This window comes from Ovis canadensis, chromosome 10, assembly GCF_042477335.2.
Source record: "Ovis canadensis isolate MfBH-ARS-UI-01 breed Bighorn chromosome 10, ARS-UI_OviCan_v2, whole genome shotgun sequence".
Classification (NCBI taxonomy): domain Eukaryota; kingdom Metazoa; phylum Chordata; class Mammalia; order Artiodactyla; family Bovidae; genus Ovis; species Ovis canadensis.
Genome location: NC_091254.1, coordinates 36,271,404 through 36,287,316, shown reverse-complemented (window position 1 = coordinate 36,287,316; position 15,913 = coordinate 36,271,404).

Here is a 15,913-nt window from a genome sequence, read left to right as displayed (position 1 = left end):
AAAATACTTGGTTATTTTAGCTGTGTCCAGCTGTGTCCACTTCTGACTCAGACCAATTCTGTATATGGCTCTTTTGAGTAGATCTTAGGTTGTTTTTGCTGGCATGTTTGTGCTTCAAGTCAAGCTGAATTTCCCCTGCCTCTCTACTTGTCTGGATGATGGTGGTCTAGATAGCTGTCAGAAATGAACAGCATCCTCAGCCATCACTCACTCTTAATACTGTTCTTGACCGTTGGGCAAAAGCTTCTGGAGTATTATACCCAGCCATGAACATCTGGTCTCATTTGGCAGGATGGCAGTTCAGATCCACGTGGACAGGCTAACATGGAACATGCTAGTTGCCATCTTCTTGCTACACTGGCTTGGAACAGGGTGCATCATGGTTGAGTGGAAGTGGCTTCAGATGAAAACCCATGTTTCCTAGTTATCAAAAGCAACAAGTCCAAACAAGAACAAGGTGGCATTCTTAGTCTCACTGACCATATCAGAGGGACAGTCATGCAACACGAGTGATTCTTTTATTCAGGAAGAGCCAGGAGGCCATTTGCTCCGCCTGCTCACTCTAATCTCCATTCCCCCTGGCCTCACCTCCACCATTCCATTCCATTCCAAGGGAAATGAATCACAGTTGATCAAGACTCCAAAGAGTAGGAGCGATCACTGATCATGAAACATACAAGAATACTTGTTTCACATTACAAGGACTAGTCATTTCCTTGTGCTCGTAAAGCTACATATTTTTAAAACTTTAAAGCTATTGCTATATACCCACAATCTTGTTTCCTGTTGGCATCTGAAAATTCGCCATCTGATCCAGTTCAGATGTTGAACCATTTAAGTGTTTTTATTTCCTAATATTTCCTGAATGTTTTTGATATATTATTGTTATTAACATCTAGTTTAACATTATCATGGACAGAAACATATATTTTGTATTATTATTTCAAGCCTTTGACATTTATTGAGGCTTGTTTTATGAACAAGTAATGGGTGACTACCAAATAAAAGTAGGGTGCCCCCAGGATGTACATCTAAACCAAGACACTTTTGAAAGGGGAAGAGGATGCTATTAATAATGACAACAGGGTGACAAGCTTAAGTTGAGGCTACCCTGGAGGAACTGGGATGTATCCTCACTGTATGTAAAACAGAATCTCTCCCTTAAAGCAATGGAGACTGGTAAACCTTTACTGAAGGTATCTGCATCTTCGGGAAAGCCAACAGCAATCCTCAGTGAAGTTTGCAGAGAAGACAGATTGTCTCATAATGGATTAAATGGGCCAAAGGGATAAAAACTGCTGGGTATGTGGAAGATATTTTTGTGAAAGGGACTCAAAGGCAAGGAAACGGAAGGAGGAACAAGCAGTCAAATACACAAGAAATAATCTCACTCCTCAAAACAAGAAAGAGAATGCAAACCTCTCTGCCTAGGAACCAGCTGAATGGTGCAGCCCAGGACTGCCATGTAGCATAAATTCATTAGTCTTTCAAATCTTCAACACTTTTCTTTCAAGTCAAACCCAGTTTTAAGTATTCTGTTTAATAATTTCCTTCAAGCATCTAGTCTCTTAGATCATTTCCTCTTAAAAGACATGAAGCCATAAAGAAGGGAAAGTGGGGGTTCTCACCAGGGAAGGTGTTTTCTCTGGGGGTGTTTTTCTATATTTATTTGGGAGCAATTACAGACTTCACCATCTACCCAAGCTGCCTCCAGTTGGTCTCTAGTAAGAAACCCCTCTTTGGCAACAAGTCATGATCCAGTATTATTTTTTCTCATTCTACCAAGAAGGAAATGGAGCCTTTGTGAGGGGCAAATGATGTGTTTAAAATTCTGGCTTGAATCAGTAAGCAGCCAGAGTTGAGATTACTCATGCTGTAAGCCACAGCCCTTCTCTTTCAACTTTAATGGGAATAGTCAACATCTTATTATGTGAGTGTTTGTCCCAAGTTCATATTTCTTTCACACAGGGAAAGGCATTTAATGATATAAATCTTTTCAAACCTATAAAATTAAAGGAGCAGGAAAGTCTTTCACATGTCCATAACAGAGACAGCGGCCTGGAAGAAACCCCCAGAAGATCAGAGATCATGAGATAAATCTATTATCTTATGGTAGAAGCCATGAGGATCTATGAGTAATAATTTCCAACTCAGAATATCTGATAAGTGAAATACATTGAGTGCCTAAGTTAGAACCTGCCCCCAAAGTGCTCAGCATAGAATGATTATTATTGCTATTGCTGTAACTATTTAATAAGCAATGACTTCAGCCTAACGCTGTGGGGAAACTTAAATCTAGTGACGCAAGCAGATTAAGAACTCTAGAAACATCGGCATTCCCAGAACTACTCAAGATAATGTCCATGGGACATCCAGAGAGTTGTTTTAAATATACCCTAGCATATGTAAAATAGATAGCCGATGGGAATTTGCTGTATAACTCAAGGAACTCAAACCAGGACTCTGTAACAACCTACACGGGTGGGATGGGGTGGGAGGTGGGAGGAAGATTCAAAAGGGAGGGGACGTATGCATGCCTATGGCTGGTTTGTGTTGATGTATGGCAGAGGCCAACACAATATTGTAAAGCAATTATCTTTCAGTTAAAAATAAATTAAAAATAAATAAACAAAAAGAGTTGTTTCAGGGAAGTCTCTTCACTGAAGATTTCAGCTGTTGAATTTAGAAGAGAGGATGAAAAATCATTTTATGACTCTAATGAAATAATAATAACAATTGTCAATGGCTGCTAACATTATACAAAAGAGAGAGAGTCAAACACCATATACTTCCAACCCTATATATTCACAGAATACTATGAAATATTCTTCATAAAATTTGAACCTAACTATGATCACACCTCTAGACCTAAGTATTAGTTTTCAGGATAAATAGGGGATGAGAAATATAATAAACAACCCCATGAAGATATAATCTACAAAATCTAAACCATAGGACACTCTACAAGACAAATAACCCAGTTTCTTCAACAGAATGCAAAAAACAGGGCAGGTGGATTGGGAGGTGGGAGATACATAGCTTAAGAGAGCTTCTCAGAAACATCAAAAATAGCAAAATATGAATGCTATTTGCATTCAGTTTACATATTAAGATCTATAAGGAAAAAATACTTGAGAACATACTTGAGAAAATTTGAACATCGTGCTGAATGGATATTTAATAATCCTAAGAACTTTTTAATTCTTTATGTGTGATAATGGTATTGTGGCTATATATTTGTTATTGTTTTAGCTCTTGATTACATATATAAACAATAAAGTGATTAGAAGAAAACATAAGAGAATACAGAAATAGGTAAAGATTTCTTAGTGAACACACAGAAAGCACAAACCATAAAAGAAAAAATGAATATAAATTGAACTTAAAACTACTACTCATCAAAAGACACTATCAAAAAATAGGTAGTAGGGGTGGGAGGTGGGAGAGAGGTTCAAGAGGGAGGGGACGTATATACCTATGGCTAATTCATGTTGCTGTATAGCAGAGACCAAAAAAAAATAGTTAAGCAATTATTTGCCAATTAAAATTTTTTAATTAAAAATGTTTTAAAAAGAAAAAATAAGTAGTGGATTGGGAGAAGGTATGTACAACACCTATATCTGAAAAGATAGAAAGAAAGAATAAACAACACCTATATCCTTTTTTATAATAAGGTATCATTAAACAGACACACACAAAGTAGGGTTATGTATGATTGGTTGAAACACCTATGTCTTATATCCAATATATATATCCAATATATAAAGACCTCCTACAACTCAATAATAAGAAGACAAACAATTCAATTTTTAAAATGGGTAAAATATCTGAATAGACACTTTTCAAAAGAAGACATACAAAAATGACCAATAAGCACATGAAAAAGTTTTCACCATCATTAATCACCAGGGAAATGCAAATTAAAATCATAAGGAGATACCACCAAACATCCTAGAACAGCTAAAATTAAAAAGATGAAAAATGCTAAATTCTGGAGAGAATGTGAAACAATCAGAACTCTTCACACATTGCTGGTGAGAATGCAAAATGGTGACAGTCACTCTGGAAAACCATTGGGCATTTTCTTATAAATGAAAATACAGAATCTGAAAGAGAACATATATATTCACTTTGCTAACTCAACATTGTAAATCAACTATCAGTTCAGTTCAGTTCAGTCCCTCAGTCGTGTCCGACTCTTTGCAACCCCATGAATCGCAGCACATCCTCCCTGTCCATCACCAACTCCCAGAAGTCACTAAAACTCATCTCCATCGAGTCGGTGATGCCATCCAGCCATCTCATCCTCGGTCGTCCCCTTCTCCTCCTGTCCCCAATCCCTCCCAGCATCAGAGTCTTGTCCAATGAGTCAGCTCTTCCCATGAGGTGGCCAAAGGATTAGAGTTTCAGCTTTAGCATCATTCTTTCCAAAGAACACCCAGGACTGATCTCTTTTAGAATGGACTGGTTGGATCTCCTTGCAGTCCAAGGGACTCTCAAGAGTCTTCTCCAACACCACACTTCAAAAGCATCAATTCTTTGGCACTCAGCTTTCTTCACAGTCCAACTCTCACATCCATACATGACTACTGGAAAAACCACAGCCTTGACTAGATGGACCTTTGTTGGAAAAGTAATATCTCTGCTTTTCAATATGCTATCTAAGTTGGTCATAACTTTCTTTCCAAGGAGTAAGCATCTTTTAATTTCATGGCTGCAGTCACCATCTGCAGTGATTTTGGAGCCCCCCAAAATAAAGTCTGACACTGTTTCCACTGCTTCCGCATCTATTTCCCATGAAGTGATGGGACCAGATGCCATGATCTTAGTTTTCTGAATGTTGAGCTTTAAGCCAACTTTTGCACTCTCCTCTTTCACTTTCATCAAGAGGCTTTTTAGTTCCTCTTCACTTTCTGCCATAAGGGTGGTGTCATCTGCATATCTGAGGTGATTGATATTTCTCCCAGCAATCTTGATTCCAGCTTGTGCTTCTTCCAGCCCAGCATTTCTCATGATGTACTCTGCATATAAATTAAATAAGCAGGGTGACAATATACAGCCTTGATGCACTCCTTTTCCTATTTGGAACCAGTCTGTTGTTCCATGTCCAGTTCTAACTGTTGCTTCCTGATCTGCATACAGGTTTCTCAAGAGGCAGGTCAGGTGGTCTGGTATTCCCATCTCTTTCAGAATTTTCCACACTTTATTGTGATCCACACAGTCAAAGGCTTTGGCATAGTCAATAAAACAGAAATAGATGTTTCTCTGGAACTATCTTGCTTTTTCGATGATCCAGCGGATGTTGGCAATTTGATCTCTGGTTCCTCTGCCTTTTCTAAAACCAGCTTGAACACCTGGAAGTTCTCGGTTCACATATTGCTGAAGCCTGGCTTGGAGAATTTTGAGCATTACTTTACTAGTGTGTGAGCAGAGTGCAATTGTGCAGTAGTTTGAGCATTCTTTGGCATTGCCTTTCTTTGGGATTGGAATGAAAACTAACCTTTTCCAGTCCTGTGGCCACTGCTGAGTTGTCCAAATTTGCTGGCATACTGAGTGCAGCACTTTCACAGCATCATCTTTCAGGATTTGAAATAGCTCAACTGGAATTCCATCACCTCCACTAGCTTTGTTCATAGTGATGCTTCCTAAGTCCCACTTGACTTCACATTCCAGGATGTCTGGCTCTAGCTGAGTGATCACACCATCGTGATTATCTGGGTCATGAAGATCTTTTTTGTACAGTTCTTCTGTGTATTCTTGCTACCTCTTCTTAATATCTTCTGCTTCTGTTAGGTCCATACCATTTCTGTCCTTTATTGAGCCCATCCTTGCATGAAATGTTCCCTTGGTATCTCTAATTTTCTTGAAGAAATCTAGTCTTTCCCATTCTGTTCTTTTCCTCTATTTCTTTGCACTGATCACTGAGGAAGGCTTTCTTATCTCTCCTTGCTATTCTTTGGAACTCTGCATTCAGATGCTTATCTTTCCTTTTCTCCTTTGCTTTTCTCTTCTCTTCTTTTCACAGCTATTTGTAAGGCCTTCCCAGACAGCCATTTTGCTTTTTTGCATTTCTTTTCCATGGGGATTGTCTTGATCCCTGTCTCCTGTACAATGTCACGAACCTCATTCCATAGTTCATCAGGCACTCTATCTATCAGATCTAGTCCTTTAAATCTATTTCTCACTTCCACTGTATAATCATACGGGATTGGATTTAGGTCATACCTGAATGGTCTATTGGTTTTCCCTACTTTCTTCAATTTAAGTCTGAATTTGGCAATAAGGAGTTCATGATCTGAGCCAAAGTCAGCTCCTGGTCTTGGTTTTGTTGACTGTATAGAGCTTCTCCATCTTTGGCTGCAAAGAATATAATCAATCTGATTTCGGTGTTGACCATCTGGTGATGTCCATGTGTAGAGTCTTCTCTTGTGTTGTTGGAAGAGGGTGTTTGCTATGACCAGTACATTCTCTTGGCAAAACTCTATTAGTCTTTGCCCCGCTTCATTCCGCATTACAAGCCCAAATTTGCCTGGAATCAACTATACTGAAATTTAAAAAGAATAAAACTACAACAAAAAAGGAAAATATATCTATGACCCTGAAATTTCATTCCTAGATATTAATTGCAATGAAAATTTATGTCCACAAAAAATCCTTCTATAAGAACATTTATAACAGCTTTGTTACAGAAAACAGTCTAGATGTCCATTAACAGAAGAATGGATCTGTACAGTGGGATACTCCTCAAAATCAGAAGGCTTCAAGTCACTAAAGTAAGCAATAGCCTGCATGAATCTCAATGTAACACACTGAGTGAAGGAAGCCAGGAGCAGAAAAGTAACATGTAAAAGCCCATTTATATGAAATTCTAGAGTAGACCTGGTGGCTCAGACAGTAAAGAATCTTCTTGCAATGCAGGAGACTGGTGTTTAATCCCTGGGTGGGAAAGATTTTCTGGAGAAGGAAATGGCAATCTACTCCAGTATTCTTACCTGGATAATTCCACGGTCAGAGGAGCCTGGCAAACTACCGTCCATGGGGTCACAAAGAGTCGGACACAACTGAGCCACTAACACTTTCACTTTCACTAGAATAGGCAAAAAATAACCGGTAAACAATAGGAATCAGATCAATCGTTGCTTCTCCATGCAGGGAACTGGCTGAGAAGGGGCAAAATGGGATGAGATGATAAAAAACATGTTGTTTATTCCTTGATTCGCAGCTGTCCAACTGGCTACTTACACAAGTTCTGAGGATCAGAAGGCATGTAAACTATGGGGCAATAAAAATATTTTAAAACTTAAAAGGATTCTAATCTACATAACTATATATTTTTCAAATATATATGAAATTGTATGATATATGGGGTTTTCTTCAAAATAATCCAGTGTCAAGGGTGAGTATACGTGAAACTAGTCTGACCATGAGTTGATAACTATTCAACCTGGGGGATGAGTATGTGGAGGTTCGTGATAGTTTTTGTTCTCCCTACTTATGTTTATGCTTGGAATTTTCCATGATAAAGAGTGAGAAAGAGAAAGAGAAGTGAAGGGGTGAGGGAGAGAGAGATGGAGGCAGGAGGAAGGAAAAATGGATCCAATCAAGATCCACTCACAGCACTGAGGATGAAACCGAAGGACTCTGCGGGGCTCCTGGGCATGGAAGCCTTTCTATTCCCCATTTCTTGTTTGTAGGGAATAGACTCCAGCCTCCATGACCCTTCCTGAGTTCCAAAGGGCAGATTCAACAGCTGCTAATCAGGGAGCAGCAGGGACACAGAGACAAGGGAGAAGAAGCCAAGAAACAACGGTGCTGCCTTGGAGCAGGGTCCTGGTTCCACCTCAAGGGAAAAGCATGATACCTTTGAGCTCTTCTACAGAACTAGAACCCAGTACTAGAAATCACCTCCTCCCCTCCATACACACACACACAACAAATGGAAGATATTAGCATTCTTCTTTCCAGAGAAGATCAGTTTGACAACCTCAGGAAATTCATCAGGGGACCACCTGAGGCCAAATCAAAGAAACCAAAGAAACTCATTCAGAGACCCTGAAGCCAGGTTAAAGGATTACAGGCCCTGCACACACTCTGATCCTTATCAGCAACCTCACTCTTGAACCATTGCTGTAAAACTCCTCACCAAATCTTTCCAGGTTGAGACACAGTTTTGAGAGCATGAGCCCACTGTGCCCCCCTTTGCCTGGCAAAGAAATAAAACTATTCTTTTCTATTTCACCCAAAACTCTTGTTTCTAAGATTCAATTCAGCACCAGTACATAAAGTCCAAGTTTTCAGAATCAAGGACACCTCTGGACATCAACGTGTCTTAACCACAGATATGTCTGTGAAGACCCCGAAAAAGTCAAGCTGAATTGAATATGATACCTTAGAGAGATTTATATCCTACTTTGGGATATATCCTACTTCTATTTTACAAACAAAATAGAAAAAATCCAGGCAGCCATGGAGGTGGAGACTTCCCATGATACTGGAATGTTCTCTTGTCTGGGGCAGACCTCAGCATGAGGACACCACCCAAATGAGGTGTCAAGGTGCTATCATCACGGGCGACTGACCCTGCCCCAGGACCAAGGCTGTTGCTCCTCACTGGGTTTGGAACAGAGGCTCTCCACCCTGGAGCGCTCTGCCCGGGAGCTGCACAGGCTTGGCCCACGGACACGGCTGTGTCTGCCCAGCCTGGACCACAGTGCTCAGTATGGTAAGCTCATCTCAGAGACGGGACAACTGGGTCCAGCTTACGTTCCTTCAAAGCTGTTGCCGGATGAGCTGTTTCTCTCACGAAGCTCTTAAAAAATAAAATTAATTGAAAAAAAAAAAAAAGCTTCATTTCCAATGGAAAACAGACCCTACACAGACTGGGTTATTTTCCTCAGTCCTGGATGCACTTAGCGCTGCCATTTGGTCAGTAGGGATCACGTTGGCCGTTTTTCCAGGTTGGCCTCTTGGCTGAAGCTGCTTTAATGCCACTCCATGGTGTTACTCAGGTATGGAGCCTGGTGCTGGCAAGAGGCCAGCCCAGATCTGGATTTGCTAGCACCTCGAGGACAAAAAGCCAGTCTGCTCAACTAGTTCACTTGGCATGCCCAGCAGGTTAGGCACAGAAAAAGCCTTTTGATGGATGATGGAAATTTTAGAGTTTCAGGACCAGTTATCAACCCAGTATTTATCTGATCCCAGGAGCCTATTTTTTACATATTTTTTTTTTTTCCTATGCTGGGTCTTCATTGCTGCACAGGCTACGCTCCGGCTGCAGTGCACGGGCTTCTCACTGTGGTGGCTTCTCTTCCTGCCAAGCCCAGGCTCTACGGCACATGGGCTCAACTTAGTTGTTCCGTGACACGTGGGATCTTCCTAGACCAGGGATCGAAGCTGTGTCTTCTGCACTGGCAGGCAGATTCTTTACCACTGAGCCACCAGGGAAGCTCCAAGTCGTCTATGTTTAAAAGAATACTTCGTGACATCTATTTGGTACACCTCGCCACACATCTGAAGAGGATAGGGGACTGAGAGCCTCCTGAAGGAAGATGATAAGCCTGTCTTGTGTACCACACAGGGCATTCCAGGCCTCTGCAGAGGACCGGCTACACAGGTGGTGCTCAGGAGGTATTTAACTGCTGAATGAATGAATGAAATCAGTAAACCAGCATCTCCATAGACTGGTGGTAGCTCTCAAATTCTAGTGTTCACAAAAATCACCTGGACTAGTTAAAACACAGATTTCTCAGCCGTTACCCACCACCACTCATCCCAAGTTATTAAATCCACATATTTATAGGTATGGGGAGAAACCCAGGAATTTGCACTTTTTTACAAATCTTCCCAATTATTCTTTAAATAATTAATTAATTAGTTTGGCTGTATCAGGTCTTAACGGTGACAAGTAGAATCTTTCATCGTGGCTCATGGATTTCTCTAGTTTGTGGCATGCTGGCTCTGGAGCAAGCCCAGGTCCTGTTGCTCCACAGCATGTGGGATCTTAGTTTCCTGACTAGGGACTGAACCCATGTCCCCTACATTGCAAGGCAGATTGTCAACCACTGGACTCCCAGGGAAGTCCCCCTCAAATTATTCTGTTGCCCACGGTTGGTAGTTTACACTTGGAGAAACAACATCTTACTTTAGCAAGTTTCCCCAGGGTCTCTAGGAACTAAACTCCGCCCAGGGAACATCCTCCCTAGGGTGTGATCCGTGCAGAGTGGGTTTGCTCTGCTCATCTGAATTCAAAGGGAGGCTGAGGAAGAAACTTCGGCAGATGCAAGGTAACCTTTCACGGAAAGTATGACACACGTAAAATGCTACTAAGATCACAAAACCTTTTGAAGAAAAAAGCTTTCCCAATAATCCACCCACTTTTCTTAATTATAGTTTTTCCTCCACGAGTCTTAGAACTGCCCTGGAAAATAACATCGACTCATTCCTCAGAGAAACACTCAATTTCAACACTTTCTTTGTGCTGGGCAATGACCAGCCCTACCGCTTTCAAACATTCCATATGTGGAACATTCCCTCTCTGGACTCTAGAAGGTGACAGGAGGTGTGCCCTTCACCCACGTCGGCAGGAGGCCTGCAGGTGGGGTACATGGGAGCCAGAGGCAGACTGCGTCTCATGACAGCATCTTTGGGACCCAAAGCTGATTCAAACTTCTCTTTGCTCTCAAGAATATTAAGAATGTCTAATCCCAGAGGGAGTATTATTGTCCATAATAAAGACTTGAGCTTTCATTCATCAAATTGATAACTCTCTTTGACACTCAGATCCAGCAGTGGGGATGATGGCTGGGTTTTGACCCAACTTCTAGAGCAAACTAAGGTAACTCAGACTCCAAAAAGTATTACACAACCAAATGCCCAAGCCTGGAAACATTCCGAAGCCTTTTTTTAGTTACCCAGAAATGACAAAGGAAATTATTTCCTCCAGGAAGGTTTGCAGATTGGTGTGGCTGAGGGATCCAAGAATGCATTTTTCTGATGTCTTTCTCCCTATTCCTACTCCTGTCAGCAGCCAAGTGACAACAGAATTATTGCTAGTCGTCTATTTTTTTAATCATGTGATTTTCTTACAAAAGACAATTGTTGTTTCAAAAAAGAAAAGGCCACATGATGGTTACACGAGATTCCATACAGCTGTTAAATGCCTCCAGCCAGTCCAATCCAAGGGTTTGAAAATTATTCACGCTTTTAATGGAATTTCAATTAAGACAGAAAAAAAGAAATCAAAAGGGACCTGAAACTTTAAAGATCATACTAATTTAAAATACAGCCCACAGGGCTCTAAGAACTGCTGAGATCTCATAAGATACATTCCTAAGAATAAATGAAATTTTCTCTTCAGGGAGTGTTCCCTCACAACTTCACAAGTATTTCTAAACAGAAGTGTCTGACTTCAGGAAACGTCTCCTTTTTACCAAGCCATTGTTTCGGTAGGTGTGGTGAAGTGAGGTAGGAAAAGAACTATTATCTTGTAAAGGAGAATAATTACCTTCTTTTCAAAATAATATTGTATTTCAAAAAATATTGGAATCTTTCGAATTAATTTCAAAAATATTATTTAAAAAGTCAGAATAAAAACAAAAGCACACACCTATTTTATCTAATTCTATTCTGTAGGGGAGAAGTGGAAATAACCCAGTGATATGACAGGGAAGTAAAGATTACAAATGACACTGTCTTTCTTGGGTGAGGTTCTGAGAAAACAAATCAGCAACTACCTCGGGGCAACCGTGTCTTTTTTTTTTTTTTTTTTTTAATGGAGAAGCTAGGACTGTCCCAGGATTGGCACAACCTAGTTGTTTCTATAGACGTGCAACCCCAGTGTGCCTGGTACATAGGGCGGGAGAGGTGAGAATGCCAAAGAATGTAGGAAAAGGCTGTGTACATTTTAGGTTAACTTAACACTGCTCAGACACCAGTAACATTCCTTTAGAAGCAAAACTCTCCAGTTAGAGCCAGTTCTTCCAGGAGGGTTCTTGGTACATCCACCGTGAAGTGAGGACTCTAGGTAAGCAGAGAAACTGACATTTCAGTCTCCATATTGGAAATTTTCAAGGTAGGAAGTGAGCAAAAGGGGCTGAGCCTGGCCCAGCAGCCCTGAGAAGAGCTATGAGAAAGGACTGAGCAGCCCGTGGGGATGACCGGCTGGAAAGAAAGCCAGACGTCCCTTTAAGGCATTTCATCCTTGGTCCCATCCCCTCTCTTGCCTTTGAACTTCCCTTGGTTGAAGAAAGTGAATAGCAGCTCCAGACTTGTCCAAATACCTTGGGCTCCTTGGTCTGCTTTTAATTTGTTGGAATGTTGGCAGACGCAGACTGGCACACCCTAGAGGAATGCCTTTGGCTGTGTCCAGTGGCAAGCACTGGCCAGTTGCTTTAGGCTCACTGAGAGCTTAGGGATGACCCGTGCCAGCCAAGCCTGGTTCTGAATGTCTCTGTGGGGTGGCGAGAGGGCTGCCTCAGAAGGACCACTGAGGAGGACTATGATGGAACCAGAGCTAAACACACCACCCACATACCTGCACTTGGGAAAGGTGTCCTGAGAGGCATCCAGCCCACCTGTGCAAGGAATATGACTCCCATACGAGGGGCCTAAAGGGTAGGAGAAGGTTCAGCTCTCCCTTGTTGACAAGGAAAGGAGGAGAAAGGCATTCCAGACAAAACCTTCCAGCCTGTGAGACAAGTGGAAGCATAAAAGGGAACGGCTGTTGGGTGTGACTGGTACATAGGGCAGAGGCAATGAGAAAGCCAAGGAAGGTAGGAAAAGAGAGCTTAGGTTAACCTATGCTACTCAGACACCAGGCCAACATTCCCTTAGAAGCCAAACTCTGCAGCCACAGCCAGCTTCTTTCAGGAAGGCTTTTGGTACGTCCACTCTGAAGCAAGGTCTATAGGAAGTAATTCACTGGAAAACAGCCATTTGCTGATAGGGTGAACATGTCATTAACCACCTCAACACTAGACAAGAGCAGCTAATGATTGTGCTGGGCGCAATTAGCCCAAGCCTGTCTTGGCCAAACCAGAATGTCTGGTCACCATTATTTCTTGAGACCTTTCTGTGTGCCAGGCACCATGATAGGGTCTTAACTCAGGTCATTTGTCTCCCTCAGTAACTCCAGTTGAGTAGGTGTCATTATTTCCATTTGACAAACCATGATAAGCCCCCGAAGCAGAACTGGCATCATTTTTGTATTTCTTTCCCAACTCCAGAATCTTCTTCCACCCTCTTGTTCAAAAAAACCTCTGTTGGAGAATTCCGTTGGTTCAGTCGTTAGGATTCCATAATTTCATTGCCAAGAACCCAGGTTTGACCCCTGGTCAGGAAACTGAGGTCCCCCGACAAGTGTGGCAAAAAAAAAAAAAGAGAGAATAGCTATCCCTCCTCCTCACGTTTATTATTTTAGTCATTTATACTTATCAGTATTAACTCAAGGATGCTTATTTTATAGTAAATATAATTATACTATATATTACAATGCAGGATATATGATTATGCTAAATTGTTATTGTTCAGTTGCTAAGTTGAGTCTGACTCTTTGCGAGTTCATGGACCGCAGCACTCCAGGTTTCCTTGTCCTTTACAATCTCCCAGTTTGTGCAAACTCACATCCCTTAAGTCAGCGATGCCATGCAACTATCTCATCCTCTGTCGCTTCCTTCTCCTCCTGGCCTGTCTTCCTAGCATCTGGGTCATTTGCAATGAGTCAGCTCCTCTCATCAGGTGGCCAAAGTATTGGAGCTTCAGCTTCAGCATCAGTCCTTCCAATGAATATTCAGGGTTGATTTCCTTTAGGATTGACCGGTCTGATCTCCTTGCTGTCCAAGGGACTCTCGAGTCTTCTCCAGCAACATAATTCAAAAGTTTCAATTCTTCAACGCTCAGCCTTCTTTTATCTTCATTATAAATTAGGTAGGGAATTCCCTGGCGGTCTAGTGGTTAGGACCTCACCCTTTCACTGCCAAGGACCGAGATTTGATTCCCCGGCCAGGGAACAAAAGTCCCACAAGTCATGTGGTGCAGCCAGAAGATTATAATTTTAAAAATTAAAAAATGAAACCTCTGTTGATGCTGAGGGCATTCAGCTATTCCCCTCAGTACCTTTCCTAGGCAGGTACCCTACCTGCCACTTGGTTGGTTCCTCCCCTCAATTAAGATTTGGGGCCCTTGAATTTGAGACTTCCTCTCCACCCTGTTCCTGCTATGCCTTTTGCCGGCTCTGACATCTATTTTGCACACCCCATGCAATCTTCAGGCTTCCTCTTCCCCGATCTTCTACCACTCGAGGGCCCCATCCTGCTTGTCAATCACTGACTATCGTGACCACACCCTAGACCTTGACACAACTTCCTGTTCTCTCCTCCCCTCCCTGCCAACCCATCTGTTCTACGTCATCCAAACTGCCAGCCTTTTCATGCCCTCGTTACACCCATCAGTGGTGCGCTGGCCAATGTTTAACATGCTCCATGGGGCAGCAACATACGCTGGCGTGTATGTCCGTAAGTTTATTATGAGTTTATTGACATAAAAAATACGTAGCACACAATCCATAAAGAATAAAGTATACAATAGCCTTGAATTTAAACTCTTATTAGGCGAATTGATTTTTGCAGCCAGCATATGGTGGTCACGCAATTCAGCTGGAATTTGACAAATCCACTTGCACATCAATCTACTCTCTTCTCAAAAAATTTAACCCACATGGGGACTCCTTGGCAGTCCAGTGGTAAGACTCTGCGCTTTCACTGCCAAGGGCTGGGACTCGATCCCTGGTCAGGGAACGAAGACCCCAGAAGCCATGCTGCGTGGCCAAAAGAGAAAAAACATAACTGACATGATTTATTGTTAAGTCATTTCCCACCCTAGTTCAAACTATATTTATTAAACTGAAACTCTGTGTTCAGCTTCAGCACCAGCAGTGGCAGCATCCCCATCATAAGATACAAGTTCAAACACCTCCAGAGTAGACAAGAGATGAGGCCATGATGAGTTTTGAGTCTTTACCAACTTTTTGTTAACTTTTGGCTGCACAGCATGTGGGCTTACTTCCAGGGCCAGGGATAGAACCAGCGCCCTCTGAATTGGAAGCACAGAGTCTCAACCGCTAAGTCCCACTACTTTAGTTTTTTAATGTAACTTATTTAGTAGTGAGTTTCTCTAAGTCAAATTGCAAACAACAGTGGTTTCTGAAATCAGCTCACAGGATTCCTGTAAACTTAAGCATCACTTCCTGTGAACTAGCAGTCAGGCTCCAGCACACAAGTCCTCCTCAACCTCAGCCTGGTTCTCGCCTCTTTTCCTGTCTTAACAGGTCAGCCTATAAGGGCACATGGAGTTGGCAGTGTCTGCGTGTAAATGACTGAGGTGAGGTCAAGGTCAAATTGTCTAAAACTGTCTCTCTCAGTTTTCTGCATATGGGTCCACAGAGGATTTCTTGGGAAACAAATATCTCAAGTTTAGACTGGGCACACAGCAGGTTTACAACTTACTATGTATCAAGTATTTCTGGAGTTACCAAGGAGAGGTGACAGACTCTCCTGGAGTTTGGGTCTGGTAAGATGTCCACCCACTTCCTGCGTAAGATGGAGGCCCGCAGATGGGAATGCAGAAATACGATGGAAACGCAGAAATACGATGGAAACGGGCCAAGCAGTCCTTCCGCTTACACCGCAGGGAGCAATGACTATGCAGAAGCCCACTAAGGAAACAGATCTCCCGAGTCCTACCATTACCTATGCTGACACCAGCTCCTACACGGAGGCTTTTCCAGAGAGGGGACGCCATCTGCAGACATTATGTCATCCTCCAAACCTCACATCAAACCTGTGAGGCATGTAGCAGACGGTACCCTCAACTTACCTCACCTGTGGGGAAATCGCTGCCAAGCATCAGGCCAGCTTAG